At 36.6% G+C, this 22565-nt stretch overlaps 1 long non-coding RNA gene across 2 annotated transcripts in view; it reads left to right on the top strand.

Moving 5' to 3' along the window:
- The first annotated feature begins 1364 nt into the window (after positions 1-1364).
- LOC147913001 (uncharacterized) overlaps positions 1365-22565 on the top strand; it is a 38704-nt gene continuing 17503 nt past the window's right edge. For both annotated transcript variants that reach the window (XR_015549267.1, XR_015549268.1), the window contains exons 1-2: positions 1365-1429; positions 15141-15248. This is a non-coding gene — a long non-coding RNA (uncharacterized LOC147913001). The remainder of the gene's footprint in view (positions 1430-15140; positions 15249-22565) is intronic.

The raw sequence follows: 22565 nt of genomic DNA, 5'->3' as shown, positions 1-22565 counted from the left end.
AAAAAATGAGCTTACTGTCAAAAACGGGGAATAATAGAAAAGGAAGAAAGCAGAAATGGCTATTTTTCTCCGGTTTACTGTATTGGGCAGAGATATATACAAATCAGTTTAAACAAATGGCTGCCTGTTTTATATTCAGGTACATCTAGTGTTAGAAGCTGTATGCTATCCTTAGGCAATCTACTCCATTGTTCTATTTTGCAAACTTTTCTATAAGTTGAGCTTAGAATAGCAATTGGAATTCTACTTACCTAACAATGGTTTATTTCTCTTTCATTTAAAAGGCATTTCATTGGAATTACATATTGACACAAACTAATATTTTACATTTTAAAACAGTGCCTCGAGGGCTGTTTAAAAAATAGTTTTCAAAAACATTACTTTGGTTAATCTTCTTGACATTCGTGGAATTCACACTTCCTGCATTTGTTAGATAATGAGATGGATCTTTTAACGCTGCAAATATGGCTTTGGTAATGTTTTTAATGAGAGTGACCAGGTAAGTAGAAGGAAAAGACTAGTCAAGTGAACCAGGGGAGAAGATGGGTGACCAAGGTAAGATTTGGGAAGCCTTAATCACATCAGAGACTGCCAGCAAACAGGCCTCCCCAGTCAGAATAATCACCTAACTAGCCACCAACCTCACACTTCCCAATCAAAGACAGTTACAGTGCCAGGTTCCAAATGTTATAATCCAGGAAGATACACCAGTTGTTTCATTTTATCGCCTACTGACTTCAGCAAATTCAGGAGATAGTCAACGAGGAAAGAATGTTTTTACAGTATTTGGGGTCTGTAAACCAATAAAAGGAATCTTCCAGTAAGAACCACTCTTTCTTTGTTAGAAACTTTATAGGGTCTCTATTAGGGTCTCCAGAAAAGCAGAATCAATAGGAGAGAGATAGAAGAGGAGACGTGTTAAAGGAATTGGCTCACAGGGTTACAGAGGCTCAGAAGCACCACAATCAGCCATCTGCAAGCAGGAGACTCAGGAAAGCTGGTAGTAGAATTCAGAGTCTGAAGGCCTGAGAACCAGGGGCCAGTGGTGTTACGTCTCGGGGTCCGAGGCCAGAGAATCAGGGGCTCTGCTGTTCAAAGGCAGGAGAAGATGGACTTCCCAGCTCCAGGAGAGAAAGACAATTTGCCCCTCCTCTGCCTCTTTGTTCTACTCAACCCTGGAGGGATTGAGTGACCCTACCACATTGATGAAGGAGAGTCTTCTTTATTCAGTCTACTGATTCAGATGCTAATCTCTTGCAGAGACACCTCACAGACACACCCAGACATAATGTTTCACCAGCTCTCTGGGCATCCCTTAACCCAGCCCAGATGACACAAAATTAACCATCACAGGCTTTTCCTCGCTGTTACTCACACTCACGTCTCAGGAGTTCAACAAAGAGCACATGTTTGTGTTTCTTTATTTCAGGTAATAAGCATTTTGTTTATGGGCCTGTTTATGTTTAATACCTGTCTGAGTTTATGATATAGAGTTTTAGATTTCCAATTTTCAGAGTTAAAAATAATGATATAGATAGAAAAGTCTATAAATAGCCTTTATGTAGATGACTTGACAGGGCTCATGTTTTCAATCTCTGCTCATTATCAATGGCCCCTTATCTTTGGCAAGAAACCCTGTGCCAAAACCCGTGTATTTCAGCTCCTTTCCTTTAGGGTCCTGGTTTATTTATTCCTCATTCTGTTTCTCCTAAATCTCCGTTCCCAAATCTTTACTCCTTTTCCACTGTTTATTTCCTTATCTTTACTAATTTCATTTCCGGGCCTCCGTTCCCAATATTTGCTAACAAGAGTAACTTGAAATTGAAGTGTACTACACTGTAAATTGCACAAAAAATGTGCAGAAGTAAATATGAGTACATTAGAATTTTTGTAAGAGGAAGTTTTAACTAGTGCAGAATTATAAGAAACAAATGTTCTATATTCTAATGCATTTTGAATCCATATGCACAGACTAATTTAGGAAGAATCTTCAAACACTGTTCATCATGGTTATTTCTGTAAAGGAGAACTGTGTAACCTAGAATTGGAAAAGGGAGAAAACTAAATTTTGATATTTGTACACTTAGAATTTTGTGTCTTGTGTTTGTATCACCTATTCAAATGAGAAATAAATTTTTCAAATGAGCATTGACTCTTATAGAATGTCAGGTTAGTGCTCTAACAGGGGTGATTTCTTATTTTCAACCCCTCGACCAAACGAGAGATTGAAAATGTGCCCAACGAAGAAAAGCAGGAAGGAGGCTGCAATCGGTATGAGTTTCGGGAGGAAGAAGGACAATGGACTGCTTTATTATGTTTCCGCATAGCCTAACCTGCATAGATTAACCATCCCCTGAAGATCCTTCCATGACTAATGTAATTTTTCCCAAGCTTTTCATTTTTGTAATACCAGTGAGGTAGGTTAGCCCAATAGCAGTTTGCACTTATTCTTTTAAAGATGGGGCATATTTTCCTTCTTTCTTCTCACCTAGACAGTAGGTGCCTTAGAAGCAATGATTGTGTGGCAGTGCTCTTTCTAGAGTTGACACTTAGTCAGGTTCCAGAGCAGTTGACAAGAGTTTCCCCACACTCATCTGGGAAGATGTATGAATTCTAGGGCGGAGCTCTGTCTATCCCAAGGAAAGCTGTGCCTCCATTTATGTTTTTGTGTTTGATGGCTGGCCTTTGGTTGAATTTCTGTGAAACCATAGCTAGGTAATATATATCTATACAGCTCAGCCTCTTGTGGATTAATAATTGCAGGCTTTAGATAAGTTAGTGAGGAAAGATGCATTTTGTTGAAATAAAGAGCTAAATAAAATGCACCAGAAACTACTCATTAACACAGCACTTCTGTGACTTCCCTGAGTATTATAACTTGTTCATAAGTAGGCTTCCCTAAAACAACCATCTAATCCAAACATTTCTAAGCAACAACAATTTTTGGCGAATATTTATGATACTGTTTGACACATAACTAGCTAGATTATCCAAAAATTTCAGTTACTTCTGGAAAAAGAAATCTAGCAATTGAGCCTTTATCATTTACAAGATAATGTAGTATTACTTATAAGTCAAAGACAATCTGTTTACAAAGATCTCCAAGCTAATTTAGTACTATGAACACGTGCTGTTTGTGCTAGTGTCTGATCTTCTCTGTTCCAAACACCGTGAGCGGGGTGGAGCTGGGGACGGAGACAACAAGAATGATGGAATAACACCACCGCTCAGCAGTTAGAAGTTCACTTTCAACAGTCTCTCCACCCTCAATCAGTGCCCTTCGGTACTCTGAGAAAACTTAAGCATTACTAAGCACTACTCAAAGTTTTGACAGTCTAGTCTAAAACGTGCAAACGAATAGGATTACTGAGGTCATTCATTTTTGTTTCTGAAACTATTGTGCTTCAAAAGTTATGTCAATACTGTCATAAGTAATGGGAGTCTAGTAGAAAATGAGAAAATGTGAGCCAATGTAGTGTAGGGAAAAGTACATGGGTCCAGGCTCTATCACCCATTAGCTGTGTGGCCTTAAACAAGTCAGTTAAATGTTCTAACTGTAATGCCTTTATCCTGCAAATGAGGATACTTAACATATCTGCCTTTTCTGCCTCAAGTCATTGATGTCAGGTTCAAAGGACTTGGCTTATGTAAAAAAGTGACAAACATCAGTAAGAGTTCTTCAAATGTTGATTGTTATTCTCAATAGCATGACTATCACAGGAGATTGATTTAAGGGCTGGATGAAGCAGTAATTTGATCTGAGTGAAACAAAAGCTTCCTGTGATTGAAAATAAAAGTAGTTAAAATCAGGATTTGCAAAAATTGAATTGATCTTTGAGCACTTAAGATTGGCACTGAATAGTTAGAATTTGCAAAGTTCTGATTGCATAGTGAAGTACAGTGGTCTCGACAAGTAGTTTCAACATTACTACTTGGAACATATTACTTAGGATTTCTGAGTATTAACTTATTAAACTTAATAATTCTATACTGATAATTCTATAGATATATTTAGAAGGTCCTTGTTTTTAAAGAAAATATTTGAGTCACCCTAAAATGATCCCTTTCCTCAAAAAAAGATTAAAGTTGGTGAAAGGAAACAGTAGATTTATTGTAAGATCATCTGTCTATTTTAATATGTTAGCCATTGAGAAATTCTTTTGATCTAGTGCAGAACTGTTCTCTATGTTGTAATTTTTGGAGGTTTTATTTCATTTAACTCAAGCAGAAGCGTGACAGAAATTCCACTGTTAAAACTTTTAAATTAAGAAAAATGTTCAATGTTATCCTGTTAGGTATTAAACAGCGTGGTCCAGGACCCTGGAGAAGGCTGGTCTGTAGTTGGGACCAATACCCAAATGCCGACTGTCCGGGCAGTGATTGACCAGGGGCTCACGCTGATGGCCCAATTGTTGGCAATGACACAGTGGGAAGAGAAACAATGTAGGTGCCGTGGGTGCTCTCAGTACCAGTAGGCGTTTCTCTCTCCTCTTATCTTAGAACAGACACCTTTGGTAGCTGAAAAAATAATTTGTGTCTAGGGAAAATATTTTAATAGTCAATTCATTTCAGTTTGCATATATATAACAAGCAAAATTTTCAGAGCTGTTTGTTTACTTTTGATTTTCAGAAATGTAAATTGAAGAAAACTAAGCACAACTCAACTTCTTTAAAATGAGAAATAACAGTTTATAAAAACTATTGTAAAATTGAACCTGAGAAGGGATGATTAGGCACTTAGGATTGTAAAACTGTTCACTTAGTTTCATAAGTGATAGGTTTAGAATTAACTGGGATATGGGATTTAAGACTAACAATATCTTTTCATTTATTCATTCCCCTCATCCATTTCTCATAAATAACAGAAATAAATTTTCCTAAAGAACTAAATCCAGTAGGATTTATGTGCTAATCAAAATTTCTGAAATCACTCAGATACAATTCTAAGATTTTACAAATAACATTTGGGTAAGAAAAAGCTGTATCTCATTACATTATTAAATCTGCTTTGATTGGAATTTGTGACAGAGAGAAGCGATGTGATTTTTTTTCTACCTGGAGTTTACAGTCTGGAAATGTTAATGACAATCTTTTTACTAATAAGTTTATTTATAGATATTTAAAAATTCATAATTTGCTTTCTTTGTAAATTTTCATACTTTTTATTTTTCTGGAAATGTTGCCATTGCATCTGAATTTTCAAGTTTATTGCCTTAAAACCATAACAGTGGGCATCAACAGACAGGAGCTTTCCTGGGCCACTTGACTAGCTCAAATAAATGACAGCAGCCTTGGGTTTTAATGGCCATTACAGAATGAGAAATGAGGAGGGAAATTAGACCCAAACTCCCTCCAAACACTTGGTACTCTTGAAGAGCACAGTTTCATACGGAAGATGATTCACTATGTTGGCCTAGACTCTGCAAGAAAATATTTCCCCTGAAAATTTGCAATCCCTGGGCCATTCTGTTGTCGGTTAAATAAATTTAGATTTCAGTTTACTCTACTTGTGGCCCAGGAAACTGCTACATCAAGAAATTGACTTAGAAAGCAGTCTCGAGCTGCTGTGAACACTGGAGCAACTAAGAAAAGAGAAACACATGCCGTCTTGAAAAATTCACACACAAAAAAGTGAACATAATTTTAGTTAGCATAGTGACTGAAAGTCAGAATCCATCAATTAGGTGTTTATTGAGCATTTTTGCCATTTTTTCAGTTAGTAACTAAACTAAGCAAAAGCATTAGACATAATTCCCACTTTCCCAGACTTTACAGCCAGGACAGCAAGAGATTTTGAAGAATGTGACCTAAGGAAGCATATTATAGACACATGTAGGTTAATGAAGAATGGTAGGAGTCAATTTGGAGAACTTTTTGTGAGTAACTTAACAGCGCTCCAAGCAGAAGTAATGGGATGTTCAGAGATCTCAACTAGAAGAGACCAAGGCTCAGGTGTCAGAGAAAGTCCAGCAGTTCTGCAGTAGAGAGAAATCAGGATAGTGGTGGGAGATGAGGCTGGTGAGGTGGGTGGGTCAAAAACACCCAGGGCTTTTAGGATCAAATTTTTGACCTAAAAATGTTTAAATTTAATAGTGTCTAGGGGCTGGCCTGGTGCCATAGTGGTTAAGCTTGTGCACCCCGCTTTGGCGGCCCGGGGTTTACAAGTTCAAATCTCTAGTACCGACTGACACTTCACTCATCAAGCCACACTGTGGGGGCATCCCACATACAAAATAGAGGAAGACTGGCACAGATGTTGGCTTAGGGCCAGTTTTCCTCACCCCCCCCAAAAAAAAAATTATGTCTAGACAGTATTGTCTCTTTTTTCATGGACTTTGCCATTGTAAAAAACAACACTGAAAATATATAGGCATAGAGAACATGTGGTGGGGAGGTAGAATCATGGGGTTATGGTCAGTTGTCAATTTTGCATTACTTTCTGCCGAGTCTATGCTTTTGAGTGCCAAGCTGTCAGCATCCGAGGTGAACCAGAGTAAAGCGGTGAACATGCATTGAGTTACTAAGGGATTACCATCCATACGAGTGTGTGTGTGTCTGTCTATGCGACTTGGGTGCACTTATGATGGATGGTGTGATGGTTGTGATGTCAGATGGGTGAAACTTCAGAGAGTACCAGCCACCCAAATGTTGCCCTTTTAACAGCAACAACAAAAAGATGAAATACTCAGAGACCTGCTAAAAATAAGACAAGACAAAGCAAACAAAGAGAAAACATGTTTTACCAATAAGAGTGATCTCTCCTTTCCTTTTCATGGCAGGTAATGACTCATCTTTCTCTGGACAGAGCCCATTTTTTCCATTCCCCATCACTTTCCCTGAGTGAAAGCTCTGTGCCCTTTGCTCTCAGAAATAAGAAACAACCTTTATTTAGCCTAAGCCTCAAACACTCATCAAACCTCCCGAGTGTCCTGATGGAGTCCTCTGGCATTCTGCTCCCTCCTATACCTTCATAGCCCCTGTGCATAGCTCAGGCTTGTTTAAATTTCTGAATGTGAGAAAAATTGGAAGGTCTCTAGATACCATATTTAGTTACTTCTTGCCATTCCTAAGAGAAGGTTCTGGACACTAACTTCTCAGCTTTCTTCGAGTAAAACCAACTGGACCCTTGACATATAAAGAAGAAGCACCTTTTTCAGGCCTGGGATTCACTGACGTGCTAGGGGGTCCTAAGGACGTCTTTGTTATAATACTGTTTACACCCATATCCCTCCTATCACGATGAGTCATAAGTGGCTTTCATGTCTCAATTCAGTACTTATCCTCATCCAGTTTGCCAGTCAAGCGGCTCATATTTAGAGGAAGGGAATCTGCTCCACGCATAACAATCTGCTCAGTGCCTTAGGGGAATTCCATTAAAATAACCAGCTCATTACATAAATGTTCACAGAACACATACATCCATGAGTGATTTCCTTCACTGAATCACTTCAAGAATACTTATGCTGGGGTCTGGCCCTGTGGCGTAGTGGTTAATTTTGGCACACTCCACTTCAGCAACGTGGGTTCACGGGTTCAGATCCTGTGCGTAGACCTACACGGCTCATCAGCCGTGCTATGGCAATGTCCCACATACAAAATAGAGGAAGATTGGCACAGATGTTAGCTCAGGGCCAATCTTCCCCAGCAAAAAAAAAAAAAAAAAAAAAAAATTAAAAAAGAATACTTATTCTGATACTACTATTATCACTAAAAAGTATTTTTGAACCATTCATTTGGAGATACTTTTGGACCCAATTTATAAGTCATGAAAGACTCAATCTCACGTTTGCATAGATATAGTTAATATATAGCACTAAGTGAAAAGATGATAAGTCCTATCATAGTTTCGAGTAGACAGAAATCATTTCAGATTAACCAGATTTACAGGGCTTCTGTTCTATACATAGCAACCTGCTCAGTGCTTTAAGGGAAGATCTTTAAAATAGTTTGCTGGTTATAAAAATGTTTACTGAATATGTACATCTATGAGAGATCTGCTTCACAGAATCACTCCAGGAAGCTTATAATGATACTAGAATTGCTAAAATATTCTTAAACTATACATTTACACTTGCCTTTAGACCTAGTTTATGAGGAATATGAAATACTTCATCTCATTTTTGTTTGGTTAAAGTTAATACAGTGCACTAAATGAAAAGGTAAATCCTGCTATAGTTCAGAGCCTAGAGAGAGCATTTCAATACAGATTGGCCAAGAAATGATCTATGAAAGAAGTAAGATTTAGACTGGACCTTGAATACGAGCATGGTTTGGAGATGTGAGTGAGATGAAGATAGCATCTATACAGAAACAATTGTATACACAAGGCATCAAGACAGGGCAACACAAACTCCGTTCATGTGAAGTAAATAGATGTACTTGAAAAAAGATAGGTAGAAGAAGACTAAGGAACAAAATTAGGATGGTAGTTTGTATCAACTTATGGAGAGCTCTGGGCACGTATGAGTTTTGACTAGCATGATGCCACTGACAGCCCTAAACTACATTCTAAAACCATTTTTATTATTTTGCTATAAAACTTTCTGTTAACAGTTTGGTGGTATTCAACGTTTGACAATACTTCAGTCCCTATGCTGCTTTCATTAACTAGTATAGCAAGACACCTACTAAAGATTTCCCATTTCCTACAGCACTTCTATTTTAATTTGTTACCTGTTTATAGCTAAGTGTATTTGCTGAAGACCATATTACCTTCGGAAAATGAGTATAGGAGAGGTATGAATAACAAGTGACCCACCTCATTAAAATGGTTAGTGAAAAATGTAGCCTATTTTCCCAAGAGTGGTACATAAAAGGCAATTGTGTAGATTATGTAAGCTTGCAAAGACAAACAAGCCTGCCTTTCACCGAAGTTGGGTATGTTGGAGCTTTCTCCTATTCCATACTTCATTCTTTAATTCACAATCAGGTAAGCTCTTTATGCTATTCTCCTTGTTTTCCATTGTTCAATATCTCTTCTGGTCTTGATTCATATTCAACTAACTTGTCCTAAAGCCTCAAAATCTCCCACCTACACCATTATGTTAGTCACCAGGCCAATGCTTAGGGCAGGGTACAGTGCAGGCAGAGATTGCCTTCACCTAGCAAACTCCCTGTTTGTGAGTACTTTTCAAACATTTTTTAATGTTTGGTGCCTTCTTCATTCCTGATCACTCAGTTATGTACATGACCTCAAGTGAAACCCCTGTAATACTTGTGCTCAGTGTTATGAGAGACTGGATAGGATAGTATTATGGGACTCTACAGGAAATAACAAATCTGAGCTGGAAATCATTATGGGAGGCTTCCTGGTGGAACAGAAACCCAAGGTTAGTCTGAAATGATAATCAGAAGCAATTCAGGGAAAATGTAGAGGTAAATAAACACTGGCAGAAGGCATGGAATAAGCAATATTCAGATGAGAAAGAACTGAGGGGTCCGAGGGAACTGTAGGTGACTGACATGGCAGAGATGGTGTACGGGCAGTGAATATAGAGGGTGGGGAATGAGACAGGCCAGATAATCAGGGGTGGATCATGACAGGTCTCAGATGCCACAGCAGAGATGCTGTCCTTCATCCTGAGGGCAAAAACATGCCATCGACAAATTCTAAACAGGAGTATTACAGAAAAAGATACAAAGTCTTAGGTAGATTTTTCTAGCTGCAAGGTAGAGAATGAACTAGAAGTGCTCAAAACTGGAGATATATGGAGTTCAGCTAAGACATTTTAATATTATTAATGAGATGAAGGAGGCTTGACTTAGAAACATGGGCAGAGGGAATGGAGTGAAGGGGGAAGATTCTAATGATATTATGGTAGTAAAATTAACAGGATTTTGTGCCTAATTGGATGTGAGGAGTGAGTGAAAATAAAATCTACTCTCTGAGGATTAAAAGGCATAATTTATGTAATGTTTCTTGCAAGCTAGTGTTCCAAAATATTGGTTCTGATTTTAATTCTGTTTGTACCATGATGTTGTGGGAGATCAAAAATTGACCATCCTGAAATATCTCTCTTTACTTGGATTATTTTCTCTAAGGCACGTTTGACCTCCCCCACTAACTGCCTAAAGGAATTTAACTCTGGGTATGGAAAGACTGGCAGGGTCCTTGCTAAGCCCATTCTAAACAAAGTTCTGTTTACCAAATATTTACACTTGTAAAGGTATCTCCCTCTGTGTAGTGGGAAGAGGAGGGGGGACGACCTTATCTGTAAAAACTCTTATCAGGACAGAAGAAGAAGACTTAAATGTACATACTCTTGATTACTACAATTCCTGTCTCTCTGGCCACATTCTCTATAGGTGACCCTTCAAAGCATTGTCTGACAAACATTTACATTTCCCTCATCATGTAAATTGTCTTCAAAACACCACCCACCACCAACATCCTCCTTTGTCTTGAGCTGATCATGGTATTTAAGACGAGAATTTCTGCTATTGTGTTGAGAAACTCAGTGTCCCTGGTTTCTCCCATGTATACATGTTACTAAACTTGGTATTATTTCTCTTGCTAACCTGTCTTGTTAATTATTTGGTCAGCCATAAGAACCTTAAGGGAAAGGGCAGAGGGGGATTTTTCCTCTTCCTCCACAATGTTCAGTTCATTACAGGGGTAGAATTTCTTGTAGTCATATGAAATTGACTTCCTGTTAGTCTGAAGTTGTTTCTAGCACATATTTTAAAAAGTATCTTCACTAGATGTATAGTTCGCTGAATTCCTACAATAACATCTATTAATTGTTTTTCTCCAGGTATTACTAGTCTGACAATGGCTTCTCCTTCTGATTGTGTACTGAGTATCCTCCATTCTCTCTTTCTCTCATTATGTTCAGCTTATTTCCCAGGTGGTGATGGGAGGGATTTTATCTTAATTAGATCCAAGCTGAGTCCAGGTTCTTTCTCTCATGAATTATGGACTCTGTTTCATACCAATAGCTATTTACTTTGGTGTGTGGGGGGCTTATTTTTGAACACTTTGCAGAGTGAGCTACATAAATACAATAATATAAATTTTTAAAAATAGAATTTTTATGAAGAAATAACAGCAATCCATATCTTATAAACAAAGTCCTGAAAACATGGGTATCTCTCTGCCTCAGTCTTTGTCAAACTGGCAAAACCAACCTGACCTCAGAGGAGGGTCTCATAGTGGGCTTAGTGTGAAGGAGCTGTTTCTTCTGCTGAGACACAGGCCTTATTTTATCAGCTTTAGAGAATCTGCTAAAAAGTTTTAATTTTAAACGGATTTTTAAATGTCCTCCTCCTTTTCTTCTTTTTAAACCAATATTTTCTGCCTCTGGTCTTTATTTTTTAAGTGTTAACCCACAAATTGAATACAGCCTGTGCTTGGCAAATGAATATTAAATGCTTTTTCCTGGAAAATGTGTTTGCTCATTAAATTTGACAGTCACTGCTTATGTGGTAAATTTTTTCAGTGCCAAGAGCCATCTGGCACAGCTGCCAGCCACAGGTCCATTATTTTAATTGCCTTTAACCTATAATCAATATTTACTGCTTTCCATAGAAAGAGATTGCATAGCTAAGCAGTATGAAAAGTGAGTTTATTCTTCCGCACCTTAGTTTCTGCTTTTACGTCTAAAAGATAACATTAAATTCTTCCTCTGGGTGCCACTTCCTTTATCAAAACTGTTTCCTACCATGTATTTAGTGAAATGCTCACTTCAGCCAAATCGTGTCTACTTGAAACGAAATAGTTTGAATTGATGGCTAAATGAGATTCAAATTTCGCTTCATCATAAAGTTATCTACATCTTTTTGTTTTTGTCATTGGAAGAAGAGTCTGAATTTTAATAGCATTTATTGAGGAATGCATGCTTTCAAGCATGAAATCACTAGGATTTGCTCTGGGAATTTGGAGAAGAGATAAGCCTATAGGTTAAAATGAAGAGACCCTAACCGGGAAGAGGCAGAATGCAAAGGCTAGAACAATGCTTTGATCTTGTAACGTGCAGGTGGGCAGTGGGGAGCCATTGAAGATTAGTAAACTGAGGAGTGGTATTATAAAAATGGCATTGTAGAAAGATCAGTCTGATGGTAATGCCAAAAGAGGCTGAAATGATGGAGTCAGGAAAAAGGGACAGGTTTTAACATAGACGAATATAGTAATTAAAAGAAATACAGCAATATTGCGCATCAGGAATATTATAATAATGCGTGTGTGTGTGTACATACCTAGGCACAGGAGTCTTCACTGCAAGATTTTTTATAATAAATATTTGGAAAAAGCTTAAATTGTCAAAAATCAGGGACTGGTAAAATAAATATGCCCCAATTCAGTTTTATGAAGCCATTGAATTTGATTTTTAAGAAATATACTTACCTAAAATAATGTTCATGACATATTGTAAAGTAAAAAAGTGCATATATATATGATAAATTCACATTATATGCAAATAAACACATCTAGAAGGAAACACTAAAATGTTATCTCTAAATGAACACATTATAGTTCATTTTAATTTTCTCCTTTTATTTAGCTTCATTTTCTAAATTTTTACAGAGTGCCCAGTGTATGCATAATTTCTGCAATTGCCCACATGATAAAAGATTATAACGTTGTGTTGTGGATGTGACATGGAATTTGAGAGGAAGGCACAATTTTGGAAGTCAATGTTAAATTTACCTGAAATGTCATGACCTTGAATTCATCTGGATCCCTAATAAATTTCAAGGGTTTGGCCAATAAAGCCTCACAATGTAGTCATTCCTCAAATATTAACTCGATGTGTATCGTAACCTTACTTTGTTGGAAAGGAAAAGTGTGAAGAAGATGACAGTAACAGTCAAAGAACTTGTGTATGGTGACTTCCTATGGCGCAGCCTCTAACTCCCTGGTATAATTATCCTGGGCAAGGAATATCCACAACAAGCAAACCACTGAAGTTTTCAGTTACAAAGACGTGAGAGTCTCTTTTCAAATAAAAGTTTAAACTTCCTTATATTCTAACAGACATTTTCAGCTAAAATAGGCAATGAATTAAGCAAAAAAAAGTATGGCATCAAACATCATTTACGCTTAGTATAGAAAAAATGATTTTCCAGTCACATACAATATGTACCAACAAGTGCATTATGATTTAGTTTATTCAAGAAATATTTTTCTTGTCTATCATGTAAAAGGCACTGTGCCAATCCCTATAGAGCATACAAAAATTATGAGATGCACCTTGATCCCGAGGAAATAACAGTTTAATAGATGAAATGTTATTGGCAGCCAGAAAGCAACGTAAACATAACAAGGTAAGTATAATAACGATAAGAATCATGGACATGAACTAGTTTACCTGGATAACAAATGGAACTCTTTAAGGCTCGGATTCTCGAAAGAAGCTGAGAACAATACAATATGTACTGAATCCCCTCTCATCTCAGAGAGGGCAGTAGACCCAGGACATGATAAGAAATTATGAAAGCTATCATGTCATCACAACCCATCATGTTCCTACAGACAAAAGGGAGCCCATTTTATTGAATGGAAAGCTTTCAGCTAGAAGAGAGGTTGAAAACAGAGGGTTTGGAGAAATGGGAAGAAGTGGATTATCTTTGCAATTAGTAAGTGTGTAATTGGCAATTTATAGCTGTCAAGAAGCCCTGAGAGCTCAACTGCCCAACTGACCTAGGTCTTGGGTGAATAGCAGTAAGAATCTAGACATTTTCTATTTGTTAGAAACTAGTCATTGGATAAATAAGTCACTAGATAATTATTAAAATAAATAATTTTAATTTTCTTAAGGAAACATTAATTTCTCATTTTGACTATGGGGTATTTCTTCACAATGCCAAAATTGAATGATTGCTGGTAGTTATAGTAGATATAAAGCTTATATCCACATGAATCGGAGAGAAGTAATTCCTTAAAAGTTTAAGCCATATGACATATGATGGCATAAACAACGTATAATCATTCTTTTTAAAGATTTAGAATAATGATTCAGTGACATGTAGAGTTAGATGATCTCTTCAAAACAAGCTTTGTTCTTATGTGTTATAACTCTTTTAACATAACAGGCAATCACAGGAATTTGAGGAGTAAACTATTTATTTTAGCAGAATGAGGTGAAATGCTGCCTTTGGGCATTTTAAGTCAGGGAAAGGGAGGCTGAATTATTTAATAAAAATTTTTGAGACAACTAGCTCCCTATTTGGATAAAATAAATAAAACAAAATTCCTACCTCATTCGTTACACCATCCAAATTGTTCAAATGGGTAAAATATTTAAATATGAAAATAATCCGTAAAAATAAGGTAAGAATCCTTGCTATCTTTCAAGTTTTTGAAAGCCTTCTAAGAATGAGGAAGACCTGAGTATGGCAATAAATTTAGACAACAAAGAAGATAAACATGAAAACATAAACATTTTAAAGAGTCTTTATGAGACTCACACATTCACACACCAAGTCAAATACCTAGAAAAAGCTGCTCTGTGTCCCTCACAGGACACAGCCCCTGAGGTGGCTCCTAAGGATCCTCATGCCTGAGTGTTAGCCTCCCCTTCAGTGTGGGTGGGACCTAGTGACTACTTTCTAATAAATAGAGAATGGGGAAAATGGTAGACGTTACTTCCGTGATTAGGTTACAAAAGGACTGTGCCTCCTCCCTCTCTGGCTTCCAGCCCTTGGGTCACCAGCTGCCACGTCATGAGGACACTTGGGCAGCCCTCGGGGAGGACGCATGACAAAGAGACGAGACCCTCCATCAACCACGTGAGTGAGCGTGGAAGGGGCTCTCCCGTCCAGCCTTGAGAGGACGCGCCCCCCAGATACCCCCCAGCAGAGGCTCCCAGCTAACTGCACCTGTTCCCCTCTACCTGTTTCCACAGAAAATGTGAGATGATAAATGTCCGTTGTTCTAAGCTGCTTAGTTTTGGGATAATTTGCTAGACAGCAATAGATAATTAATAAACTTCATAATTCTTAAAACATAAATTAAAACAAGTAGGCATAGTTATTCACATATCATATTGACAAAGATTGAAGGTTAATGATGCCCATTCTTGATGATATGTGGGAAGAGAGACTGGCTTACTGTTTGTGATGTGTAAATTGCTTCATTTTATAAGGGAAGATAATTTATCAACATGTACTAAGGTTGTAAATGTTCATGCCCACTCACCCAGCAATTTATCTGATGGAGCGTCTGTGCAAGTCCACAAACTGTGTGTCCATCAACAGAGGACTGGTTCACACATGCAGCGGAACATTCTGTGGCTTTTATGAAGAATCGGGTATGTCCAAATGTACTCACATGTAAAGTTGCCTAGGAAATAACGCTAAGTTACCTTTGCATTATTTTCCATTTTATTTTGCTCAATTTTCTCAACACTCTCCCCCCGATCCTGACAGCGTTTTCAACGTTTATTCTACCTTTTAGTAGTATGGTTTGGAGAGTAAGATGTTGACTCTGGAGCCAGAGTGTCTGGGTTCAGATGTCTTCTCTGCCACTTCTTTCATGACCTTGGACAGATTACTCTGTGGCTCAAGGTCTTCATCAGTTAGGTAGTAACTGTCTCATAGATATGTAACGAAAACTAAATGAGTTAATAGAAGTCAAGACAGAATAGTGCTTGGAACATACAAACTATGTAAGCGTTGATTCTTTTCTAAATTATGTATTTGGATATAGGAGGTTCTCTCTAGGTTAGATATATCCCAAGGAATAATCTGGGAAGTTGTAGGGGATGGTTGAGCAGCAGGTAGTGGCAAGGATGTGGTCTTAGAGCAGGCTCCTCAGATCCGCTCCTGGTGCCTGCCTCCTCTTGGCGTCCTCCCTGTTCAGTCGTCTCCTCCTTCTTGTTGTCAGGCGGTGTGAGCCGAGTTAAGCCCCTACTTTAGAAGACTTACACGTGTTGCTTTGGCTATTTAGTTATTATTTTCACTAGTACTAGCAAAATATGCTATGACATTATCTTTTGAAAAAGATGAAACGGGTGCCCTGTGACCCCACCACAGCCTCATTCCATTTCCAGATAAAACCCCCATTACCAGAATGCTGGTGTCCAGGCCTCACCCTCACACGGTCTGGAGACCAACTGGGAAACGTTCATGGAAATCATTAAAGCATTAAAGATGGGGTGACCATGACTGAAGTGCAGGGGGACACAGCTGATGGAGCAACTGCTTTTGTACAGGAATGAGAAATTCTTCACAGAACATACGACATTTAAGATGAGACATTGAGAAAGTGTCTGGTGGCCAGAGGAAACTGGGAAGAAAGACTGGGCCTCAGCCAAGCTAGAATATTTGAAATGACTCATATCAAAAATAGGGAAGGGCCGTTAGTGATACGATCTTTTAGATGATAATTATGAAAAGGTATAGAAGATGGTTACAGTTGCTCAGAGATTGATGCTGGTAAGCCAGACGAGGGAGGATGAAGGCCTAAACTAAGGCAGTGGCAGGGAATGGGCTGGGTTTCAGAAACTCATCTGATGCTGAACAGGACGACTTATAAACAAGATGAGGGTGTGGATATAGATGTATATGAATGCAGAGAATTTGACTATAAATCTAAAAAAAATAGTTTATTTCATTTGTATTAAATACCTAAGAAAATACTCTCAGTCATGGTAATATCTACTTACGAGACAATTTTTCCTGTGCAAGATAAAAGTATATGGATGACAAAATGCAGGTTGGTCTCCATTATCTAGTCTGGAATCACTTTAGAATAAATTTTCTAGCTGAATTTTTAAAAAATAACAGGTATTGGTGGTACTTGTTGCAATATTAAGATGGATCTATATTGTTAGCACATTTGTATCAGCCCGGATGATAACACTATGAAATTTCTTTGATATAATATGAAAAGTAAGTTGAGCATTTCTGATGCATTTTTTTTAACCCAGTTCTTGTTTGTTAGGCTTTCTTTAACAACATGGACCTCTGCGCTCTCACAAACTGTTTAATCTTCCTGGAAGAGATGTCAAGTATTGACATTTCTTTAAAATGACATGAATAAATAAAATAATACATGTAAAATCACCTGTAGAGTGTATTGCAAAATATAAGTGTACAGTTTTTTTTCCATCAACACTATGGCTTAATAAACATAACTTACATTTTCGTAAAAATGTTTAAAATGTGATTTATTTGTATTAAGCACTTTTCTTTCTAGAGCCTCCTACTCTAATTGTCTAGGCCGTTATAGCATTTAGAAATATAATATTCAATTATTTCTAAAGCTTCCTCAATGTAAAAATCTTAACAGTTTAAACCAAAATGTTCGAAAATTTTGGCTTAGAGATGTTTTATGTAAATAGGTTTTAATATATACATATTTATATATACTAAATAAAATAAATATAAATAAATAAAATAAATAAATAATATATATTACATATATACACATATTATATACTACATATATATATTCAACAGGTTACCAATGTCTGTATGTATTGTGTTATATTGTTTGTGTGTTTTAACTGTCTTCATTAGATAACATTATTAAAGAGACTTAAACATTCTATAAATTAAATTAGCCTTCAGGACACTGTCAGGAACCATGAAGGATCTGGGGTTTTGCCCTACTTGCAAGTAAATAGGTTTCATGGGTGCTGCCAGTCTCATCAAGATCGAACACAGACACCAGACACTTGGGTCAGAAATAAAGGACTTGATTACTCCTGGCACAGCCAGCAGCATGTCTGCATGATGTCCCCTCGCCCCCCAGTCCCTCAGGGCAGTGTGCACGAGGCCAGGTGAGCCCATGCAGTAGCTTTAGTGCAAGAGGGGAGTTCTGAGCTCGGGGAACTCCGGCATTATGAACAGACAGGAGGCCTGCTGCTCTTTGCTCTGGAGGAAGACATTCTCTTTACTGCACAGGAAGCACGCCTGCTTTTGCTCCCGAGGGACACACTATTTCTGTCTATCAAGGCTGTTTGCTCTACCAGATTCATTGAAAAGATACTTTGTAACAAAGGGCAGTTAATTACTTGCTTACAAGATGTACAGAAATGTGAGGGCCCATGAAGAATTGTCTCCCAAAAGACATGAACAAATGAAAAGTACAGTATCATGTTGCCAGATTCACAAATGCTGTTCTAGTGATGTAACATTAAATCCCCAATGGGGATAGCAATCACCAATTAAGTAAACAGTTTTATTTAGACCAATATTGTAAATAAGAAAACAATATTCTAATTCACTAATTTCCAGAGGATATTATTTATTTATATTATACCCTCCAAAAGTTTTATTTACAGTTACTATATTTAATAAGAGAATTCAACAAATGTCAATTTATAAAAATAAGAACACAGAAAATTATTTTCAACTAGTTATCTATGAAACTATGGCATTAGCATAAGATTAGCATATGATTCCTGCAAATTGAAAATAAAATATCAAATGAAATATGGTACTTATACCTGTTTATGGGAAAATTTATACATTCTAAATCAGTTGAAGGATCAAGAAAAAATATATTATTCAAATAATATGGATTTACCTGGATATATCTAGAAATGCTCGGCTTGTTTTAACACATGTATGTTGATACAATTGCATACAGTTTCTGAATACCTTGTGATAAGTTATTAAAACACATATCTACCATCCTCCTTTCACAAAAGACGCATAATTCTTACAGAATACTTCATTATTTAAAAAACATATTTACCTAAGACACCAGGTTTATGCCAGTCTGTGGCCTGGTTAGGATATGTCCAAATCAAGAAAGTTATCTTCAGACATTTTTTACTTTGTATTTCTTCTAACATTCTATTATAAAAATTTTCAAATACACAAAAAAGTGAAAAGAATAGTACAATGAAAATTCATGTACCTTTCACTTGAATTAACAATTATTCTGATTTTGCCGTGTACCTTCTTTTTTTCAGAACAATTTGAAAGGAAGTTAGGTATATTAAAATACTTCACTCTTCTATACTCCAATATGATTTTATGTTTTTTCTCTTAAACTGAAAAATCTCAGTTCTCACAGTACTAATATATTTACTTATTTTGTTTATCTTACAATAAACACAGAATGGTTTTAAAATTACAATACCAAATTCTATGAAAAATAAACCTAATTAGAAATTCAAGATTTTGTTTGCACTTCTTTTTAATCTTAAAATATATCCCATCATGTATACACAGTCAGAATATTACTCGAGTTATTTAAGTATTTTTTCTCTATGTGCATGTAATATCAATTTGCTACATAAATAAGTTGACGTTTCTGGTTTTTTTCAAGTTTGGGGGTTTTGTTTTTAACATCCTATTTTATGTCTTTATTTTAAGCAATAAATTGTACAACAAATTACCGCTTCCATCCCTATTCCTTCCCTCCCATTTCTATCATCCCCTAGGGGCGATTTTTTCATTAATTTCTGGTAGACCTTTCCTTTCTGGGTAACCCATCCTGCATTTCACTTTGCAAAAATAAACAAAAAGAAGATAGACAGAGAGAGAGAGAGATGGATGATGGAGAGACAGAGATGTCCTTTCTTACATTAAGGGCAGCACAGTACGTGGACAGTGTTGTAATGTTTTTTTTTTTTCTTACTAACTACAAAGAAGTTGTGATCAGTTCTTGTTTTTTTTTCAGTCTCGTAGAAACCATTTATGTGGATATTCCATAGATTATTCAATGAGCCTACTATTAGCAGACATTTGAATTGTTTCCGATATTTTGCTGTAACAAATGCCACAATGAAAACTTCATCCATGCAGACTTGGTTTTTATGGAGGAGTATCTTCAGGGTAGGTTCCTAGAAATGTGATTGCTGAGTCAAAAAGGAAATGCGTAGGTAATTTTGTTGGATATTTCTAAATTCCCCTCCTTTAATGGTGTAATATTTGGAACTCACACCAGCAATGTTTAAGAACGACGATTTCCCTGCAGCCTTACTAACAGATTATATTTTCAGGCCTTTGAATTTTTGCCAATCTAATATCTAAGAAAAAACAGTATCATACTTGTTTATTTTGCCTCAAACTTAAATATCAAGATATGCCTACAAAGTCTTGCATTTTTCCTATATTTGTCCAAAATGCTTAAAATACGTTAACTACGTGAAATAATTAGCATACAAATCACAATTTCAAGGGCAATGCATTTTGGGGAACAGCTTTTCGTGGCACCATATTGATAGGAAAATCTTAGCTATGTAACATGCTCAATTTATCTATTCAGACATTAGTTGGTGCCACTGAATAAGTAAATAGAAATGGTAGTAATTGAGGTCCTCATTAACCACAGACCAATGATTGGTCTGCAAAACATAAAGTAGCAAAAATTGGGAGACTGCCCATAGTGGGTAATTATGTATGGCATTTGGTTGAGAAATCTCCATGACTACACTAAGAGGGAATAAATGTGAAAAGATAAGTTTACTTATTTTCATATCATCATTTGGCAATGTTATCAAATGTTTACTATTAAACCTAATTAAATTAAACTTAAAAATCTACTTTGGTTTAGTTGCTTTTTAACAAGGAAGACATTTTTTTTAAATGCCTAAGTACTTTTAAACATTGTCAGTGGTTGTGATCCAAACGTCTTTTCGAACGCTGTAGCTTCATTCTCTTCGTATAAGCCAGTCTAGAACGAATGCCATGATGAAAACCCAGACCTGAAAATTAATCCTCTCTTATGATTCTTTCCATTTACTGCCCAAGCCTCTGTGGCAGCCAGCTGGAACGCCAGCTTATTTCTAATGCTAGTCGGGCTTAGAAAGAGGGACAATGTTCATATGACCAGGGAAAATTGCATGGATTTATAGACCTGGGTAGAAATGCAAGGATCATAAAGTCTAAATCCCTGGTTTTTCAGATTAGTAAACTGAGGCATGGAAAGGTGAATCATTGCTCAAGGTCAGATATCAAGTCTATCTCAGAACAATTCCTAGAGCCCTACTTTACCTACTTCTGCCCCCAGGAAATTCTATCACACCAACAACAAGGAGTGCCATCCTCACTCAATAATTTCACTTTTCAAATATCAGTTTATTTACATATATATGTAAACATATAAAAATATATATGCAAATATATATGTGTAAATCTATCTATCTATATATTTCCTAAATCTGGTGTACCTCATGTAGCAATATTTTAATAATGGATTTAACCATGTTTTTCCATTTGTTTTGATTTCTTCATAGTAATAAAAATTATTTTTATTTAGAGAAGTGTAATACACTGAAATATGAAGCTTATTCAAACCATCTAAACATCATTTCCAAGCCTCTTTTAAGAGCAAGGTTGCACGGTCACAATTTTTCTATTATGGGAAAAATATCTTATTATTCCTACCATCTCCATAAATTACCAAGATATCATCCTACCTTTTCTCCCGTGAAATGTTATGTAGATATAATCTAATAAACTGCACTGTGCAGCTATTATTAAGGCACAGGAGGGAGGGGAATGGACCATCACCTCCAAATTTCTGGGAACCCTCATTTCTTTTTATGTATCATGTTGTTTTAAAAGGTAAAATGCTTACTTGGGATAAGAACACTGAAGTTCCATGTTGGGTCATGTTAAGATATAATTGATATGTAAGCTAATTATAATTTGTTCCGTTTGTCCTTCAAGATTTGAAGAATAATGTCTGTTTCTAACATTTAAATATTAATAGTGAGAAGTTAGCCCAACACAGATCTAGTGTTTGATACCCTGGGGTTTAAATTCAGTGTGGGCACTTCTTTCATCCTCAACCAAGTTATACTACCTTTCTTAAACTCCATTTCTCCATCTGTAAAGTGAGAATAATCACAGCTCCTTTAGAGTTTTGTTTTTTTTGAACACTCGAAGGAAATGTATGTAAAGTAACTAACTCAGAGCTACCCAATGTTATTTACCTTTTAATTCTATGCTCTGCAATATTTTGCAGACATTATATGTATTCACTTTATCATCTAACCTAAGAGAATCTCAACTCTTCAACAACAAACTCCCGATATTTCTGGAGATTTAAATAGTTATAACAAGATATCAGAAATGCCAAGTTTAACAGTCAATAAAATTTTTATAAATTTTAATCTTATGAACATTTTCATGTATCTTCAAGATTCCCTGTAATTTGTACATTGCCTCCTCCTTCTTCCACAACCAACACATCACTGATAATACAAATATATCCATTCTAATTTAAAGGGGAGGAAATGCTTAGGGCAGAAGTTGAGGGCTGTGTTGATAAAGTTTTCCAGGGGAAGTTACAAATACTCAGCAAGCACAGTGTACAGGGCACTCTCTCTGTGGAGTTCTTTTCCTGAATTAACTGGTGGGGCTACCCACTGTTTAATTGCAAAATCGTTTCCCTGGGCGATGCACTGTCATGTGGACTCTTAAGTGGGCCCACACAGCTTTCAAGACTGAGATACAAAGAGCTTGCCTTGCAAATGAGAGAGTTATCTGCAAATTGTTCTTAAACTGTCTACCTAGGAGTAAAGTGGAGATATGCCATTTTCTCCTTAGTTTAGTAATTGCACAGTCATTCATTTTGATTTTCTCTGCTCTTTCATTCAAACCTTGACTATCTCCTGTTAGGAAAACTGCAATAAATTCCTATTCCAGCTGTTGGATGCATT

Source organism: Ceratotherium simum, chromosome 31 (assembly GCF_057802395.1).
Source record: "Ceratotherium simum simum isolate JZ-2026a chromosome 31, ASM5780239v1, whole genome shotgun sequence".
Lineage (NCBI taxonomy): Eukaryota > Metazoa > Chordata > Mammalia > Perissodactyla > Rhinocerotidae > Ceratotherium > Ceratotherium simum.
This window is presented reverse-complemented; position numbering and strand designations above follow the sequence as displayed.